The 18,531-nt window shown below is 40.1% G+C and overlaps 1 protein-coding gene across 1 annotated transcript in view; it reads left to right on the top strand.

Moving 5' to 3' along the window:
- Positions 1 to 18,531, top strand: part of LOC115135419 (protein phosphatase 1 regulatory inhibitor subunit 16B) — a 140,529-nt gene that overhangs the window by 53,787 nt on the left and 68,211 nt on the right. The gene's annotated exons all lie outside the window — the stretch shown is intronic.

Here is an 18,531-nt window from a genome sequence, read left to right as displayed (position 1 = left end):
ATTTCAATAGATGTCGTTATTAAACTACAGATGAAGCCCAGCCGGTATGATGCTGCTACATTTGATTTATTTAATGAGTAATACTGCCCAGTTGTTCAGAAAGTGTTGATGACTTTCTGTAACTAACCGATTTCATCCAAAATGGCACCCTTTTCCCTGTATAGTACACTACATTTGACCAGAGTCTGCTTTTTAGGCGTAACTACAGATTCTACCAAGCAGGTGCTGCTGTTCTGTCCTTTCAGTCAATAAACTATGGTGACATGAAAGCATACCTGTTGTATGTTTCATCCAATCTTCTGTGGCTTTATATTACATGATAACTGCCTTCTGCATCTTCAAATGAGATTTGTTTTTTGTCAACCTTCGGTTGGCATTAAAATGGCCTGAGGCTCTTTCTATATTCGGACTGTGGAGGAGTAAAATTGTTTTTTTTTACTCATGTATGCTCCACATTAGCATGAATGATTTCAGTCACACATATATATATATATATATATATTTTTTTTTTCACATTAGTGTTCTAGCTGTGATACATTTAGAATGCAGAGGCATTGGAACACATGGGATATTTCTGTTCTGGAATGTTTTGTTAGATTTGTATACAGTGCCTTTGCAAAGTATTCGAACCCCTTACCCTTTTTCCACATTTTGTTATGTTACTGCCTTATTTTATTCCGGATTAAAACAGTACACTTTTCATGGTTCCAGAAATAGAGAACTGGTGGTGTGTAGAACTGAACTAAAAGCATTATGATTTGTTGTTTATAATCCACAACTTGAGGTGAGTGGGCTGCTTGCCAGGCCACCACTTATTGTCTCCCTTCTAGTCTTGTGCACCAATAAACAAACTCTCAACAGTTGCACATCGATGTCATTTTAAATGTGATTACAGTTGAGCTGGAACTCTTCTGAGCATATCCAGATTGCCTGTGGGCTGAGCTGAGCTGTTGTGTGTGTGGTGTGTATTGCAGTGCTAGTGCTGCGGTGGGGTGTACTATAAAAATCTAAAATGTTGATTGCAATACCGGTCATTGAAATGAAAGTTCCTTTTTAAAAATGTTGTGCCGCTTTAACATAATGTAGAAACATATATCCTATTGAGATGCATTGCATTGAACATTGTACACAGTCTCTAAGGAGCGTCAAGTGTGTGGTGACAACATGCAAGACATTTCTCATTCATTCATTGCTGTGATCATTGAGCTCCTGAATAAGTGATCCATTTTCTTTTGTTTCAGTCACCCGAAATGTTACAAGGTGTAAACAAATGCAGCCCGCAAGTAGTTTTAGAACGAGCGACATGGTTTATGAATGTAAAATGTGCCTCCCCCAACCCGTGGTAAAGAAACAAACAACCTTTGGCAGGTGATATGGGTCAGATCTTTTGAACTGTTTGGGTTAGAAAGTTTTCACTTTTTATTAATGGTGCAAGCATGATGTTAACAAATCTTTACTCGGGAACTGATGGTAATAAGGCGTCGCTGTACAACATTTTTTTTAATTTTTTTTAAAGATGTATGTGTTGGTTGACTAGAGTGTAAACCGCGTACAGTGTGTGTGACGTGACAGAGTGAGACCCAGTCAATCAGTCTCTGTGGCAGCTGGCTAATTGAGGATTGTCGGGTTCTCTTAATCTGGGCTGTCCCTCTGCTCTGCTCCTAAACTGCTACTCAGTGACAGGGAGGGAGAGCGAGAGCAAGCAGAAGGTTGTAGGTAAAAAGAGAGGAGGGGGAGAGGTGGATGGGGAGAGACAGAGGGGGAGGGAGAAAAATGCAAAGGACATTTACATTTACATTTAAGTCATTTAGCAGACGCTCTTATCCAGAGCGACTTACAAATTGGAATCGACAGACTGGGGCAGGGAGAAGGAGAGAAAGCGAGAGAGTAAAGTTGCTAATAAAGTCTAAAAAATTCCCCCATAATGAGTAATCACTTACACTGCTTTCTCAGAAAAGAAATGAGACTTGAGGGTGACTACTTGGTGCTTAGCCTAGCTATTGAGTGCAGAGAGCTAGAGGGCCTGGCCAGTAGCCACAGAGCCTACATAGCCTAGCTACAGTAATGAGATTGCTTTGATGATGGTTTGAACTTTGGCTTAATGTTTGGTTTTCAGTGTACTGCAGGGATGATCTCTGTGTGTGTGATACAACCACAGCATCATCCCGTTTACCCTGTAGTCAGTCAGTCAGTTCACTAATGTGAACATAACAGTACTGTGTTTGTGGTGTGTGTGTGTGTTCTCATATAATTAAGTAAAACACAAGTCTTTTTACGTATGTGTGGACTGTCCTCTTTTCTACTGCTTATCCATGGGTTGCCATGACGCTTCCTATGTCCATTACAGTTCAGACCAGAACCATCCTTGTCAAGGTTACACGTTGTACTAACTCAGTCCCTATTGAAGCTACAGATGAGGTGCTTCCTGTCTGTTCACCATTTACACTCCAAGCAATCGTCACGAGAGCTGAGGCCCTGAGACCTTGTCTCGCTCCCAGTGATAGTACGTGAAGGCTGCGAAATTGCTCTGAACCTGCTGTATCTGGGACTGATGGCTGTTCTGTGTTGATATTGGGAGGGACTGATTTAGCTTTTTTGTCTCTTTACAGCCTCGTGACAGGGCTACATGTTGATGGGAATTAGACAGGAGATGAAAAAGACGTGGCTATCAAATATGCAGTATATCCACATTTTAACATCGCCCTGAAAATCCTGAGATAGATATTTTGGAGGAAAATCTCCAGCCAGCTATTTTAACTTTTTTTTTGTCTCATCTCTGTGGTTCCTGTCTTCTCTGCTGCATCCACAAGCTCACATGACAATGTCAACACCCACTGCACTAAGCACAGCTCTGTTTACATCTAACTAGCAGTGTGTAAAAAGCCTCTAAGTGATGTTTTAAAAAGACCTTCTGGATCCCAGATCCATTTGGACACTGTGATTTTGCTTGGTTGGTTCACCAGCACTGCTCGCCATGTCTCTCGTATCACCATCATTACATTACAACAGAGGAGGACCGCTAAAGGGAAGTATGTGAAAACAGGCAAAGCTCATTTTGGGAGGTATTTTGCAGGGATGCAAACTAGTCACCTTTTGACGAAATTCGCCATTTTGAATCCAAAATAGGGAACCTACGTGATTCGTGTAGATCTGATGAGGAAAGTTTGTGTTTGGTCACTACTGGCTGAAAGCGAACAAGTCATGCACATTTGGAGCAATACTGGACATATCCAAGGCTCGAGCCTGGGCTCTGCCAATCGTTCACATAACAGAATGCAGCATGTGACTGAATAGACAGCCATCTTGGGTGTTACAGCATCAGCGTGCGCTCTGGAAAGACGGCGAAGAGTGGAAAAACTGTTTGCCAGTTACATGCTGACTAGACCGGGTCGCCTATGTTGATTTTTGTCCACCCAGACCAGACGCGATCAGGACACGCAGGTTGAAATACCAACACAAACTCTGAAGCAACTATATTAACATAGGGACACGTCAAAAAACATTAAACATTTATGGCAATTTAGCTAGCTTGCTGTTGCTAGCTAATTTGTCCTGGGATATAAACATTGGGTTGTTATTTCACCTGAAATGGGCAAGGTCCTCTATTCTGACAATTAATCCACAGATACAAGGGTAAACAGTTTGTTTCTAGTAATCTCTTCTCCTTCAGGCTTCTTCTTCTTCTTTGTACTTTATATGGCGGTTGGTAACAAACTTTAAGGTGCATTACCACCACCAACTGGACTGGAGTGTGGACCTCAGTTCATCTTTCAATCACCCACGTGGGTATATGCTCTAAAAAACCATGAGGAGATAGGAAAAGCGGGACTTGCAGCGCGTCAAGCATCACAAAAAGAACCAAGTTATATTTTAGTGCCTGGCTACCCAGACGCGTGCGAGCAGTGTGGGTGCAATGATTGAATAACATGTATGAGTTCATTTATTTTGCAATGCAAGCGGTGTGGTCAGTATGTTACAGCAGCGCTTCCCCCTGTATGACAACAAAGATGTAGTTGAGAAGCCTAGAGACGGCGGTTATGAAGCGTACTTCATGAGCTGTAACCGAAAAACAACTGGCATTTTGAGAGATGGAGGTGAAGGAGCACGTGTGGTGGAACAAGAATTGTTAGCATTGTTAAGTTTCTTGCTAGCTGGATCGAATTGCCTGTTAGCTAGCCAGAGAAATGTTGAGCAACATTAGCTAACTTAGCGGATCAAATAATTGAGTTGATCGTATGAATATTAGCTGGTTAACAAAGTCGGACAGCTAGCTAACCTTACAATGTCAGATGAGGTAACGTTATCTCGAGGAACCAATTTAGCTGTGTAGTATTAACTGGTATACGACGACTTCCCGTTCCTCAAGCTATAACATTAGTTGCTCTCTGGAACCTGGCAATCTGTGTGAAATATTCACTAGTTAGTTTGTTTGTTAATTAGCTATCTATGAACTAATGTTTTCCCTCTGTGGTTAATTTTCAGAATGAGGGAATTAGGGGGAAATGAGGTGTTGCTTTTAAAAACAAGTGGATTCAAGGATCAAGTGTAGTTGGAGCTGGGGCTGGCTTAAGCTGGATGCCACTATAGAGGTGAAACCACACACTTTCTCAATACAGTGGATAAAAAAGGGGTATGTCAGGTTTACTATGCCTGAAATGGATCAATCAATTATGCCAACAAAGTGTATCATGCTCTGCTGGCACATTGTAGAACAGATATACACAGGCAAAAGTGTACAATGTAATAACGCGCAGTGTAGCCCAAAGAGATTGCTTTTGGAGTGTTGAACTTGACCTACTGTAACACTTGTGTGCTTTTAGGGGCGATTTATTTTACATTTTTAAATGTACTCAGTGAAGGTTATTTTTGTACACATGTAGCTTTGTGCACTTGATCGACGTCTGTTAATATCCTAGCCACTATAATAGAGCAAAAATACAATGCCTGTTTGTTTCATTCTATTTCTACTTTAAGTGCAATATTTAGTGTGGTCACAAGCGTTCTATTATAAAGACTGTCATGGCTAACAGTCTTTATAATATTCATGTATTGTTTGTTCTTTGTACTTGATTATCATTTGCAATAAAGTCTAGGCAACAAATAACGTTGGATTGCTTTCCTTAAAATTTGTAGCTGTGAGTTAGGTTTACATGAACCACTTTTTATTTTACACACAGAGACTGATCATGTAGATTATGTTCTTTGTTATTAATTAGTACACAGTTGAAACCTGAATTTCAAGAAGGAACCCAGCCTAAAAGTCACTATAAATGTGCATTTTAAAGTTAGCTGGGATTCAGTGCAAAAAAAAAAGCGAATCACCAGTTTGCATCCCTGATTTTTGACTTGAGATCGACATACTTGACTCTGAATTTTATCAGAAGTCTCCCATCGACATCCTTTGAATTATTTACGCAAAATTCAGAGTAGCTGGCGCTTAACTCCACCCTGATTCAGACCCTAAGAGCATAAGAATAAAAGTGGAACTGTAGTATTGGTCTGCTTTCCCCTTGTTCTCTCCCTATTATTACCTCCTGTAGAAACTAAGTGTCTTTTAGTGGACCTGTTCCTCTCACTAATAAGGAAGTAGGAGTAGACAACAGGCCCTTTTGAGACCTAATAACTGCCTTCTCAGCTCTCATACATACAGTACACACACGCTGACTTGACTGTTGCACTATTTAAACCGGGTCAAACTTGACAGTTGCGCTAGTTTGACTTGACAGTTGGTCTAAGCACGACTTGCGGTAGACCTAATCTACAACCATCAACAAACAATATTTCATTCGTGTCCCTCCCTTGCCATGCCATAGCCTTCCTGTTGCCATCTCAATCTAAAATGACTACAGATTTGTTACATCAATTATGATGATAGTATGTTGACCTGACTTCCTTACTGACATTCTCTTGCCCTGTGGCATTGGAAAACCAGGTTACGTAATTGACAGCATTTTGGAATGGTCAGAAGACCTTTTACACAGTGTAGGTTACTGTATTCTGGGGCAGTGTTTTCTTGTGGTTTGTATGTAGAGGAGAATGATCAATGTTGCGTTTTATGTATCAGAAAGAGTAGCTAACCGTTTTTGTTGTTGGCTGAGTAGTACACTCTGTCCAGTCCAGACCCCCCAGTACTAGCTGTGTCTGTCTGTAGCCTACCCTATACTGTCTATTGTCAGTCATTTGTGTCTGTAGGCTGTAAATACTGCAGCTCTGAGCAGGGCACTCCAATCCACTCTGTACTGTCTGTGGCCTGTCAGTACTGTATCTCTGAGCAGTACAGTCTGTCCAGTCTCCTGAGAACTCTTCCTCTCCAATTCAAATTAACATTCCTGAGGCCATTTTAGTTCAGCCAGACAGGGCTGAGCTTGTGAGGAGAGAGGGCTCCTGAATGGCACTGCTACCAATGGGCGAGAGCTGGCATACACTGGCACTACTATTCCCTCTTTCCCTGGCACCCATGGTACCAACAGGCATCATCACAATATGGTCCGTGGCATCACAAGATTAACAGGGCAGAAGAACTGAGAGGCCGCTAAGAACTAACATGATCACTGGAGCTGTAATGAACTAACTCCATAGCTTACGAACACAAACCTCCAGTAGAGAGAGTGGGACCAGTGACTAATTGAGTGAGTTTTTGGCTTGCTAATGCCTATCAAATTAAGAATTGAAAGAACATTCTTATTTACCAACAGCAAGCATCCAAAAACCGATAGGGTTTTATAAAAATGTCTTTATTACTGTGTCCTAACCCTGTCCCTTCAATAATTTGTAATTTTCAAGATCATTATATACTGTGCCTTCAGAAAGTATTCACACCCCTTGACTTTTACCACATTTTGTTGTTAGAGCATGTGTTGTTTAAAATGTATTCAATTGAGGTTTTTCACCACTGGCCTACACACGATACCCCATTTAATGTCAGTGGGATTGTTTTTTGACGTTTTTTTATAAATTAATTATAAAGCTGAAATGTCTTAAGTCAATGATTATTCAACCCCTTGGTTATGGCATGCCTAAATTAATTCACGAGTAAAAATGTACAAGTCACAATTTCTTTTTTTTCTTCTCTTTTTTTTGAATGACTACCTCATCTCTTTACCCCACACATACCATTATCTGTAAGTATCCCCAGTCGAGCAGTGAATTTCAAACACAGATTCAACCACAAAGACCAGGAGGTTTGCTTGTAATCGTTAAGGACTGGGTAGTTTTTCAGGATAAAAAGAAACAGAATGGAGCTGAGCACAGGCAAAATCCTAGAGGTTCAGTGTGCTTCTCCACAGACAGTGGGAGATGAATTCACAATTCCGCAGGACAATAACCTAAAATGCAATGCCAAATCTACACGGAAGTTGCTTACCAAGATGACGGTGAATGCTCCAGAGTGGCAAAGTATGTGTTTACTTAAATCTACTTAAATCTATGGCAGGACCTGAGAATTGGTTGTCTAGCAATGATCAACAACCAATTTTACAGAGCTTGAAGTATTTAGAAAATAATAATATGAGAGAGGGAGAGAATCTCCCAGGACTGTGCCCTGCGACCAATTGCACACCTGTCCCACCCTTGATCTGGACTGTCTCTATGACCATGTTCACCTGTACAGGGAGACAGTCCCCATCCTTGCCAAGACTCTCAAGGACGTCGCTTTAAACCGCAGCCCGACCTCTCCAACCAGGAACAGCGGTGCAATCTCCATCCCATAGTTCTGGTTGGATTGTGAGTGTTTATCTAATTTTGAAGGTAATAAAAAGTTATGAAATCTTTTTACGTTGCATGTTGGAATTTACAAGGATTGAAGTCCATGGAACCCAACCATGAAGCATCACGGCCCAATAAATGACATGGTACTAAACAGGCCTATAGATGGAATGCAAGCAGTACAGAAATCTACCAAAAAACAATTAGTAGCCAAACAATACAATCTCTCCTAGGCAACTTTTTAGTCTTTTTTAGTCTCCTACAGCAATGAAGGTGCAAATCTGGCTGTTTTGGAATATGAACTTTTATATTTGACAAATTAGCCTCCTTGGCTAATCTACAGAAACATAAGAGCAAACCAAAAATAATATATAATTATAAATCGTTTGATAATGATGGCAAAAATCTAAAAGTAATTGAGAAATATATCTAATCAAAAACACAGAGACCCAGACAACAAAAATACACGATTTCAGTATGGGGGAAACACTGAAGCAATACAAACACACCCTAAGAACAAAAAAGGAACAGCACATTAAAAATCAGCTGGATGTAATTGAGGAATCCATAGAATCAAACCACTTCTGGGAGATGTTGAGTAAATTAAACAAACATAAGGAATTGGCTATCCAAAATGGGTACAGTTGAAGTCGGAAGTTTACATACACCTTAGCCAAATACATTTAAACTCAGTTATTCACAATTCCTGACATTTAATCAAAGTAAGAATTCCCTGTCTTAGGCCAGTTAGGATCACCACTTTATTTTAAGAATGTGAAATGTCAGAATAATAGTGATTTATTTCAGCTTTTATTTCTTTCATCACATTCCCAGTGGGTCAGAAGTTTAAGCTTTTTTTTTAAGCTTTTTCACTTCTGCCCACAAGTGTTCTATGGGATTGAGGTCAGGGCTTTGTGATGTCCACTCCAATACCTTGACTTTGTTCGCCTTAAGGCATTTTGCCACAAATTTGGAAGTTTGCTTGGGGTCATTGTCAATTTGCGACCAAGCTTTAACTTCTTGTCTGAAATCTTGAGACATTGTTTCAATATATCCACACAATTCTCCTGCCTCATGATTAGAGGTCGGCCGATTATGATTTTTCAGCGCCGATGCCGATTTCTTGGAGGACCAAAAGAGCCGATACCGATTTAATTGGCAGATTTCTATTTTTTATTTGTAATAATGACAATTGCAACAATACTGAATTAACACTTATTTTAACTTAATATAAAACATCAATAAAATCAATTTAGCCTCAAATAAATAATGAAACGTTCAATTTGGTTTAAATAATGCAAAAACAAAGTGTTGGAGAAGAAAGTAAAAGTGCAATATGTGACTTGTAAAAAAGCTAACGTTTAAGTTCCTTGCTCAGAACATATGAAAGCTGGTGGTTTCTTTTAACATGAGTCTTCAATATTCCAAGGTAAGAGGTTTTAGGTTGTAGTTAATATAGTATTTATAGGACTATTGGATGTTCTTATAGGCACTATAGTATTGCCAGTGTAACAGTATAGCTTCCGTCCCCCTCCTCGCCCCTACCTGGGCTCGAACCAGGAACACATCAACAACAGCCACACTCAAAGCATCGTTTACCCATCGTTCCACAAAAGCCGCGGCCCTTGCAGCGCAAGGGGAATAACTACTCCAAATCTAAAAGCGAGTGACGTTTGAAACCGTATTAGCGCACAACTAGCTAGCCATTTCACATTGGTTACACCAGCCATTAGGCTGATAGGCTTGAAGTCATAAACAGCGCTGTGCTTGCAAAGAGCTGCTGGCAAAACGCATGAAAGTGCTGTTTGAATGAATGATTACTGGCCTGCTGCTGCTCAGTCAGACTGCTCTATCAAATCAGACTTAATTATAACATAACACACAAATACAAGCCTTTGGTCATTAATATGATCAAATCCGGAAAATATCATTTTGAAAACAAAACGTTTATTATTTCAGTGAAATACGGAACCGTTCGGGAATTTTATCTAACGGGTGGCATCCCTAAGTCTAAATATTCTTGTTACATTGCACAACCTTCATTGTATGTCATAATTACGTAAAATTTTGGCAAATTAGTTCGCAATGAGCCACGCAGCCCAAACTGTTGCATGACTCTGCGTGCAATGAACGCAAGAGAAGTGGCACAACTTCACCTGGTTATTATTGCCTGCTAAACTGTATCAGTAGTTATAACTAGTGATTATGATTGATTGTTTTTTATAAGATAAGTTTAATGCTAGCTAGCAATTTACCTTGGCTTCTACTGCATTCGTGTAACAGGCAGACTACTTGTGTAGTGCAATGGTTAGAGCGTTGGACTAGTTAACTGTGCGGTTGCAAGATTGGAACCCCTGAGCTGACAAGGTGAAAATCTGTCGTTCTGCCCCTGAACAAGGCAGCTAACCCACAGTTCCTTGGCAGTCATTGAAAATAAGAATGTGTTCTTAACTGACTTGCCTAGTTAAATAAAAGGTATTAAAAAACAAAAAATAATCGGAAATCGGCGCCCAAAAATACAGATTTCCGAATTGTTATGGAAACTTGAAATCGGCCCTAATTAATCGGCCATTCCAATTAATCGGTCGACCTCTAATTGACACAATGTTTTTTCATGCCAATAAAGCAATTTGAATTTGAGAGGGGGAGGGAGAGAGAGGTCATGAGCAGATGAGCTGCCTAATGTTTCTGCATGTTTTTACAAAAAATATAGATTTAGTGTTAGATAAACTTGGATTTTTTGTCATCGACATATACAGGGTTGAATAAATTGTCTGTAGAGCTCCGAGACAGGATAGTTTTGAGGCACAGATCTGGGGAAGGGTACCAAAAAATGTATACAGCATTGAAGGTCCCGAAGAACACATTAGCCTCCATCATTCTTACATGGAAGAAGTTTGGAACCACCAAGACTTCCTAGAGCTGGCCACCCGGCCAAACTCAACAATTGGTGGAGAAGGGCCTTGGTCAGGAAGGTGTCCAAGAACACGATGGTCACTATGACAGAGCTATGGAGTTCCTCTGTGGAGATAGGTTGTCCTTCTGGAAGGTTCTCCCTTCTGCAGCACTCCACCAATCAGGCCTTTATGGTAGAGTGGGCAGACACAAACCAGAACTCAGTAAAAGACACATGACAGTCTGCTTGGAGTTTTCCACCATAATTTGCAAATAAATTCATAAAAAATCCTAAAATGTGATTTTCTGGATTTTTTTTTCTCACTTTGTCTGTCATAGTTGAAGTGTACCTATGATGAAAATTACAGGCCTCATCTTTTTAAGTGGGAGGACTTGCACAATTGGTGGCTGACTAAATACTTTTTTGCCCCACTGTAAATACTCTCGGACCTGAGAAACAAGATTTTCTGGTCTGATGAAACCAAGATTGAACTTTTTGGCCTGAATGCCAAGCGTCACGTCAGGAGAAAACCTGGCACCATCCCTATGGTGAAGCATGGTGGTGGCAGCATAATGCTGTGGGGATGTTTTTCAGCGCCAGGGACTGGGGGACTAGTCAGGATCTAGGCAATGATAAATTTAGCAAACTATTGTGGAAGTTCTTACACAGATACTCAAAGTCAATCTTAAATTAATCATTGTGTATTGTCAGCGCGCTGGAGAGGTTCCAACAAACACTTAATGCACCATAGTGAATGACTGGGCAGACCCAGCAGTTGTCTTTTATACAGCTATATTTGCCTGTTTTAGCATAATTCATTAATCATTACCTTTTTGTTTCATTTGTGTGACAGACCAATACCTCACAAGGCTTCTTCTCTCTAAGCTGAGACCTTAACTGACACATATTTCGTTCTCAAAACAAGGTCTGGGAGTACTGCCAAATTGCTGCTACTGATAGTGAGGATTTGTACAGTCAGCCACTTGCATGAACACAGAAATTGTTTTATAGAAAGGCACATGAATAGAACACAGAAATGAGTTATAAGATAAGCACAAACATGAACATTTCCATCACATTCTGTCCTCTTATCACTAATGTGATAATAATCATTACATTTTAATGTAAACATTTTGATTTTAGTTTCAATATCAACACGTTACTCCTATTAAAATAAGGGAAATAAACACTAGAAAAAAAGACAGACATTTCATCATTTCAATCCCTTCATTCTGGGTTGTACAATCCAATTAGTATGGTAATACTATAATCATAATAAAGGATACTTAATGGGAGTGAGTATCAAAAATGCACACCCATACATAACGGATCTGTAGATTCAGAGGTGTTTAAATCTCAATGTTAATCATTGTTGCCATATCTCTTACCACAATCGGGTTGGATTGACTTATGTTTTTCACTAACTGTCCATGGGACATCAACCTAGCCAAAATATAAAACCAGTTGTTTAACAATTTTGTTAAGACCTTTCCTAAGGTTGGTGCTTGCTCATCAGCTCAGTGTTCCACATAATGTAAATGGATTAAGGGTTTAGATGACCTTACCCCCAGCTTGTTTGAAGGTTATTTTTTATTTTTATCATTACTCATTCTCCGTATCTACAGGGGGAAATGCGGGGTCATCCAGAGTTGGCAGCTTATTCCTTTCACCATCCTCTGGAGGAGTAGAACATATTTCAGCAGCTATCATGTTATCAGCCAGAGGCACATCACCTTACAGTATGTTAATAACATTTCACAGGGAAGAGGGAGAGAGAATACATGTTATAACAGTTTCACACCAACCTTGCTAAGAATTAGATTGGGGCAAGGTTAGCCCAAGCTACAATCTAGTGTCCCTCCTCACATTTTTAGGGCACAGCTCTGTCTCTAGAAGCCTTGCCTTTCCAAATCATAATTCTAACTATTGATAAATGATCTAACCCAAATGTAGAATTATACTCCTTAGTGCTTTGTTGGTTACAGGCACTGTTGACCCCCCCCCCCCACCTTCACGGCACTCATTCTGCCTTCCCTGGCATTTCTTCATGTTCTTCAGATAGTGTTTCAGTTGGTCCTTTTAATGGCACATGTTCAAAGTGGATGGCCCTTGATGTCTCTCACCTGAGCCACCACTGTCCTTTACAGCTATTATAGCCAATGTTGACATTTACAGCCGGTTAAAAAAACAACAACACACATCTATCACTCAAGGTGGGGAAAACTTCAATCCATTTGAAGTAACATACTGACCACACCCCTCTCATCACAAAATAAATGTACACATACATGTTATTCAATTACTGCGCCTGCATGGCCAGGTGCTAAAATATAACTTGGTTCTACTTGTGACACTCAACTCGCTGCAAGTCCTGCCTCTCCCATCTCCTCATTGGTTTTTAGGAGTATATACCCACGTGGGTGATTTGAAAGATGAACTGAGGTCCACACTGACTTCATCTTTTTGATAATGCACCGTAAAGTTGGTTGCTAACTGCCATATAAAGTTCAAAGAAGGAAAAGAATCCAGGAAGGAGGAGAGATGACGAGAAACAAATTCGGCTTACCGTTTTATCTGTGGATTAATTGTCGGAGTAGAGGACCTTGTGTATTTCAGGTAAAATAACAACCCAATGTTTTTTTTTTTTTGTAAAATGATGTACAGGCAGGCATGTGAAGAAAAACTATTTTCCTATTTACCAAAGGGCGCCATGGGACCGGTAATTCCCCCTTTGGACACATCGCATCGTTATTCATGCTTACTAGCAGCATACCAACCTGCATACCACTGCTGGCTTGCTTCTGAAGCTAAGCAGGGTTGGTCCTGGTCAGTTCCTGGATGGGAGACCAGATGCTGCTGGAAGTGGTGTTGAGGGGCCAGTAGGAGGCACTCTTTCCTCTGGTCTAAAAAAATATCCCAATGCCCCAGGGCAGTGATTGGAGATGCTGCACTGTGTAGGGTGCCGTCTTTCGAATGGGATGTTAAACGGGTGTCCTGACTCTCTGACGTCATAAAACATCCCATGGCACTTATTGTAAGAGTAGGGGTGTTAACCCCGGTGTCCTGGCTAAATTCCCAATCTGGCCCTCAAACCATCACGGTCACCTAATAATCCGCAGTGTACAAAAGGCTCGTATTTCTGTGCGTTATGTTATAATTAAGTCTATGATTTGATAGAGCAGTCTGGCTGAGCGATGGTAGGCAGCATCGGGCCCGTAAGCATTCATTCAAACAGCACTTTTGTGCGTTTTGCCAGCAGCTCTTTGCAAGCACAGCGCTGTTTATGACTTCAAGCCTATCAGCCTAATGGCTGGTGTAACCGATGTGAAATGGCTAGCTAGTTAGCGGGGTGCGCGCTAATAGTGTTTCAAACGTCACTCGCTCTGAGACTTGGAGTAGTTATTCCCCTATACAAATGGTATAGAGAGAAATAGTCCTATAAATACTATATTAACAACAACCTAAAACATCTTACCTTGGAATATTGAAGTCTCATGTTAAAAGGAATCACCAACTTTCATATGTTCTCATGTTCTGAGGAAGGAACTTAAACGTTAGCTTTTTTACATGGCACATATTGCACTTTTACTTCTCCAACACTTTGTTTTTGCATTATTTAAACCAAATCGAACATGTTTCATTATTTATTTGAGGCTAAATTGATGTTTATTGATGTATTATATTAAGTTAAAATAAGTGTTCATTCAGTATTGTTGTAGTTGTAATTGTCATTATTACAAATACATTTTTAAAAAAATGTCCGATTTAATTGGTATCGGCTTTTTTTGGTCCTCCAATAATCAGTATCGGATTTGAAAAATCATAATCGGTCGACCTCTAGTTTGAAGTACATTACCACCGTAGTTACTGTAGTAGGTCAAAGCTGTGTTCTGGAAAACATTGGTAAAGCTTGGGTGGAATAGGCATTGTGGTGCTCATGTGAATTTCCTTTCTTTTTCAGTTTCAGACCAATGCCTATTCTCACTTAAAACTGTTTTTTGTTTTTAATAAGTTAATGATTTAGAAAGTGTCTTGACATTGTAATACATTTGGACTCCAGTCTATGGAGTACATAAAAATAACATATGTAGCCTACGGTAGAAAGAGTAGTAGCCTAATTTATGTTAAATTCATTTGATAGAGCGTTGTTGGAGCTCTGTAGCGAAAGGAAAACCCAGTTACCTCTGCTGCAGAGGATACGTTCATTAGAGTTACCAGGCAAAGGTATTTTAGCCCACATAAATGCTTCAGTGTTCAAGTAACAGACACATCTCAACATCAACTGTTCAGAGGACACGCGTAAATCAGACCTTCATGGTCATTGCTGCAAATAAACTACACTACTTAAGGACACCAATAAGAAGAAGTTGCTTGGGCCAAGAAACACGAGCAATTACATTAGAACATTGGAAATCTGTCTTTTGGTCTGATGAGTCCAAATTTGACATTTTTGGTTCCAACCGCCGTGTCTTTGTGAGATGCAGAGTAGGTGAACAGATTATCTCCGCATGTGTGGTTCCTACCGTGAAGCATGGAGGTGAAGGTGTGATTGTGTGGGGCTGCTTTGCTGGTGACACTGTAGGTGATTTATTTAGAATTAAAGGCACGTTTAACCAGCATGGCTACAACAGCATTCTGCAGCGATACGCCAACCCATCTAGTTTGCACTTAGTCCCACTATCATTTGTTTTGCAACAGGACAATGACCCAATGCACCTCCAGGCAGTGTAAGGGCCATTTGACCAAGACAGAGAGTTATGGAGTGCTACATCAGATGACCTGGCCTCCACGATCACCCGACCTCAACCCAATTGAGATGGTTTGGGATGAGTTGGACCGCAGAGTGAAGGAAAAGCAGCCAACAAGTGCTCAGCTCATATGTGGGAATTCCTTCAAGACTGTTGGAAAAACATTCCAGGTGAAGCTGGTTGAGAGAATGCCAAGAGTGTGCAAAGATAGTTTTGATGTATTCACTATTATTCTACAATGTAGAAAATAGTAAAATAAAGAAAAACCCTGGAATTCGTAGGTGTCCAAACTTTTGACTGGAACTGATATATATATATTTTAATAACAAACACACCTAACATGTATAGTATTTTCTCTGAAGCTCGGTTTATTAGCAGTGTTCAACATACATCAGACAGATGTAACCTACTGCATAAGCTCCCTTTCATTCCTGTCTCCTCTGCTCTGCCGCTGCTGCACTGGTCTATAGGGACACTCTGTAGTCAGAATTAGCATGTGTTTGAACCCATTAAAACACTTTCTCTCACTCGCCCTCTCCCCCCTCTTTCTCTGTATTGCTCTCTCGTTCTCTCTGTGTTGCTCTTATTTCCCCTTCTCTCTTTCTCCCTCTCTGCTCTCGCTCTCTATTCTCTCTCCCTCTCTCTTCTGCTGCTCATAGCCTGATGTGGGAGCTCCACTGTGGCCTTATTTCGTAGCTAGGTTGCATCTATCTCAAGTCAGTCACTGTCAGCATACTGCCACACTCTGTAACACTCAGTTATCTTAATGGTTTCAATTTCTGCCTATACCAAACATCATGCAGCTAATTGGATTGAGTTCCCTAAAACAACCCAGACTATTATTCATGGAACTTTTAAACTATTCAATATGTTTGACTCCGAGAGGCCTATTTCTCACTAGGATTCGACTTGGTTCATGACTTGAGTTCAGCAGTACAGTTGGAAAGATGGTTCTATGTTCTAAAATGGAGGTTAAGATTAAATGTGCACAGTTGTGTAAATGACTTAAGTAAAACATACTTAATTAGTTTTTGGGGTAATCTGTCCTTTACTATTTATATTTAAAACAACTTCTACTTTTATTCCACTACAATCCTCATGAAAATAATGTTCTTTTTACTCATTTTCCCTGACACCCAAAAGTACTTGTTACATTTCGAATGCTGAGCAAGACAGGAAAATGGTCAAATTCATGCACATATTAAGATAACATCCCTGGTCTTGTCTACTGCCTCTGATCTGGCTGACTTACTATACACAAATGATTTGTTTGTAAATGATGTCTGACTGTTGGAGTGTGCCCCTGGCTATCCGTAAATTCAAATAACATGAAAATCGTGCCGCCCGGCTTGTTTATTGTAAGGAATGAGAAATTATTTATAATTTAACTTTTGATACTTAAGTATATTTTAAAACGAAATACTTTTACTCTTAGTGTTTTACTGGGTGACTTTCACTTTTTCTTGATTCATTTTCTATTAAGGTACCTTTACTTATACTCAAGTATGACAATTGGGTACTTTTCCACCACTGAATTTGCAGTTGCTGTCAATATTACTGAGCTTCTCATTAAAATGAAACCGAAGGGGAAAGGTCATTTCAGTCTTTTATCTCCTGATCTGATACAGGTGGGATTGTGGGATTTCTGGAGATTGCATCACTTTAGAAGCATCTCTATTGGAAAGACTAGCCTAGAGCTTTTCTGAAAGGGATGTGGTCTAAAATGTGATTCTTAAGCTCCTGCTTTTTCCTTATTAGTAGTATTTTAATGATTTAAAAAAAAATATTGCCGGGGTGGAAAGTGTGTGGACTTACTTACTGAGCAAAACATAATTTACAGCATCAGGTTCTTAGCTTTTACATGCCACATGAATGACTATGGTGGTAACAAGTTTCAGAGACAATTGCGCAAATTGTAGACACCACTGCATGGAACAGGTAGGACATGCTTTTGTAGCTTTCCCCTGTGAATACACAGTACTACACTCAGAACTATACAAAACAATTAAAGATTCAACATTGTCATGTGTTATAATAAAAAAAAAAACATTGTTTGACGTTGCCTAGCTAGCTAGCAAAGTGTGTTGTATATTATGCCTACTTTGGCATAACTAACATTAGCTACGTTAGCTACACAATAGTTATCTAGCTAGCTTTTTTTTAGAATAATGGGCAAATGTTGCACAATCCAGGTGTGGAAAGCTCTTAGAGACTTAACCAGAAAGTCTCACCGCTGTAATCGCTCCCAAAGGTGCTTCTACAAAGTATTGACTCCGGTGTGGATACTTAAATAAATAAGATATTTCTGTATTTAATTTTCAATAAATTGGCAAAAATGTACCGAAAGGTTGCTGGATCGAATCCCCAAGCTGACAAGGTAAAAATCTGCCGTTTTGCCCCTGAGCAAAGCAATTAATTCCCCAAAACAGCTGCTCCCCGGGCATTGATTTAAGGCAACCCCTCGCACCTCTCTGATTCAGATGGTAAGAAAGCGACACAACTGCCACCTACTGCTCTGAGGTGATTTTTATTGCTAGTGCTGGCGCAGAACCTATTGTCTACATCAGTGGTTCCTAACTCCAGTCGTCGAGTACCCCCAACGGTACATCTGTTCAGAGGTGGTAAGTACTCTTGTCCCAAGAATCGTAGACAATCCTATTTGTCTCTGAGGCTTTATATACTGTATTCTTCACCCTCAGGAGGTGTGCTTTAAAAAAACTAAAAAAACAAGATAACCATACAGTCCTTTTACATGTTATACCTCTCCTACATCCAGAATAGGACTAATGCAGTGTGGACTGAGAGATTGCACAAATTGATGGTAAAGAAGCCCTATTGGAGAGGGAGAAGAGTTCTGTCACAAATTACCTCCTATTCCCTTAGTCACTTGTCTCAGGTTACTGCATCTTCTGCTTGGTTTTCCTAATGTGATGATTAGTGAACATACAGTTAAAGTCTTAATAGCGGCTCATATTGGGTAAATTATATCAGTGTTATGCTAATTATACAAAAATGGTTTGTCGAGATCAGTGTGGAAAAACTTGACTGGCCTGCACAGAGCCCTGACCTCAACCCCATCGAACACTTTTGGGAGGAATTGGAACACCGACTGCGAGCCAGGCATAATCACCCAACATCGGTGCCCAGCATCACTAATGCTCTTGTGGCTGAATGGAAGCATGT

Source organism: Oncorhynchus nerka, linkage group LG2 (genome assembly GCF_034236695.1).
Source record: "Oncorhynchus nerka isolate Pitt River linkage group LG2, Oner_Uvic_2.0, whole genome shotgun sequence".
In the NCBI taxonomy this organism is placed as follows: Eukaryota; Metazoa; Chordata; class Actinopteri; order Salmoniformes; family Salmonidae; genus Oncorhynchus; species Oncorhynchus nerka.
Note: the sequence above shows the minus strand (reverse complement) of the source record. Positions and strands in the feature narration are given on the sequence as shown.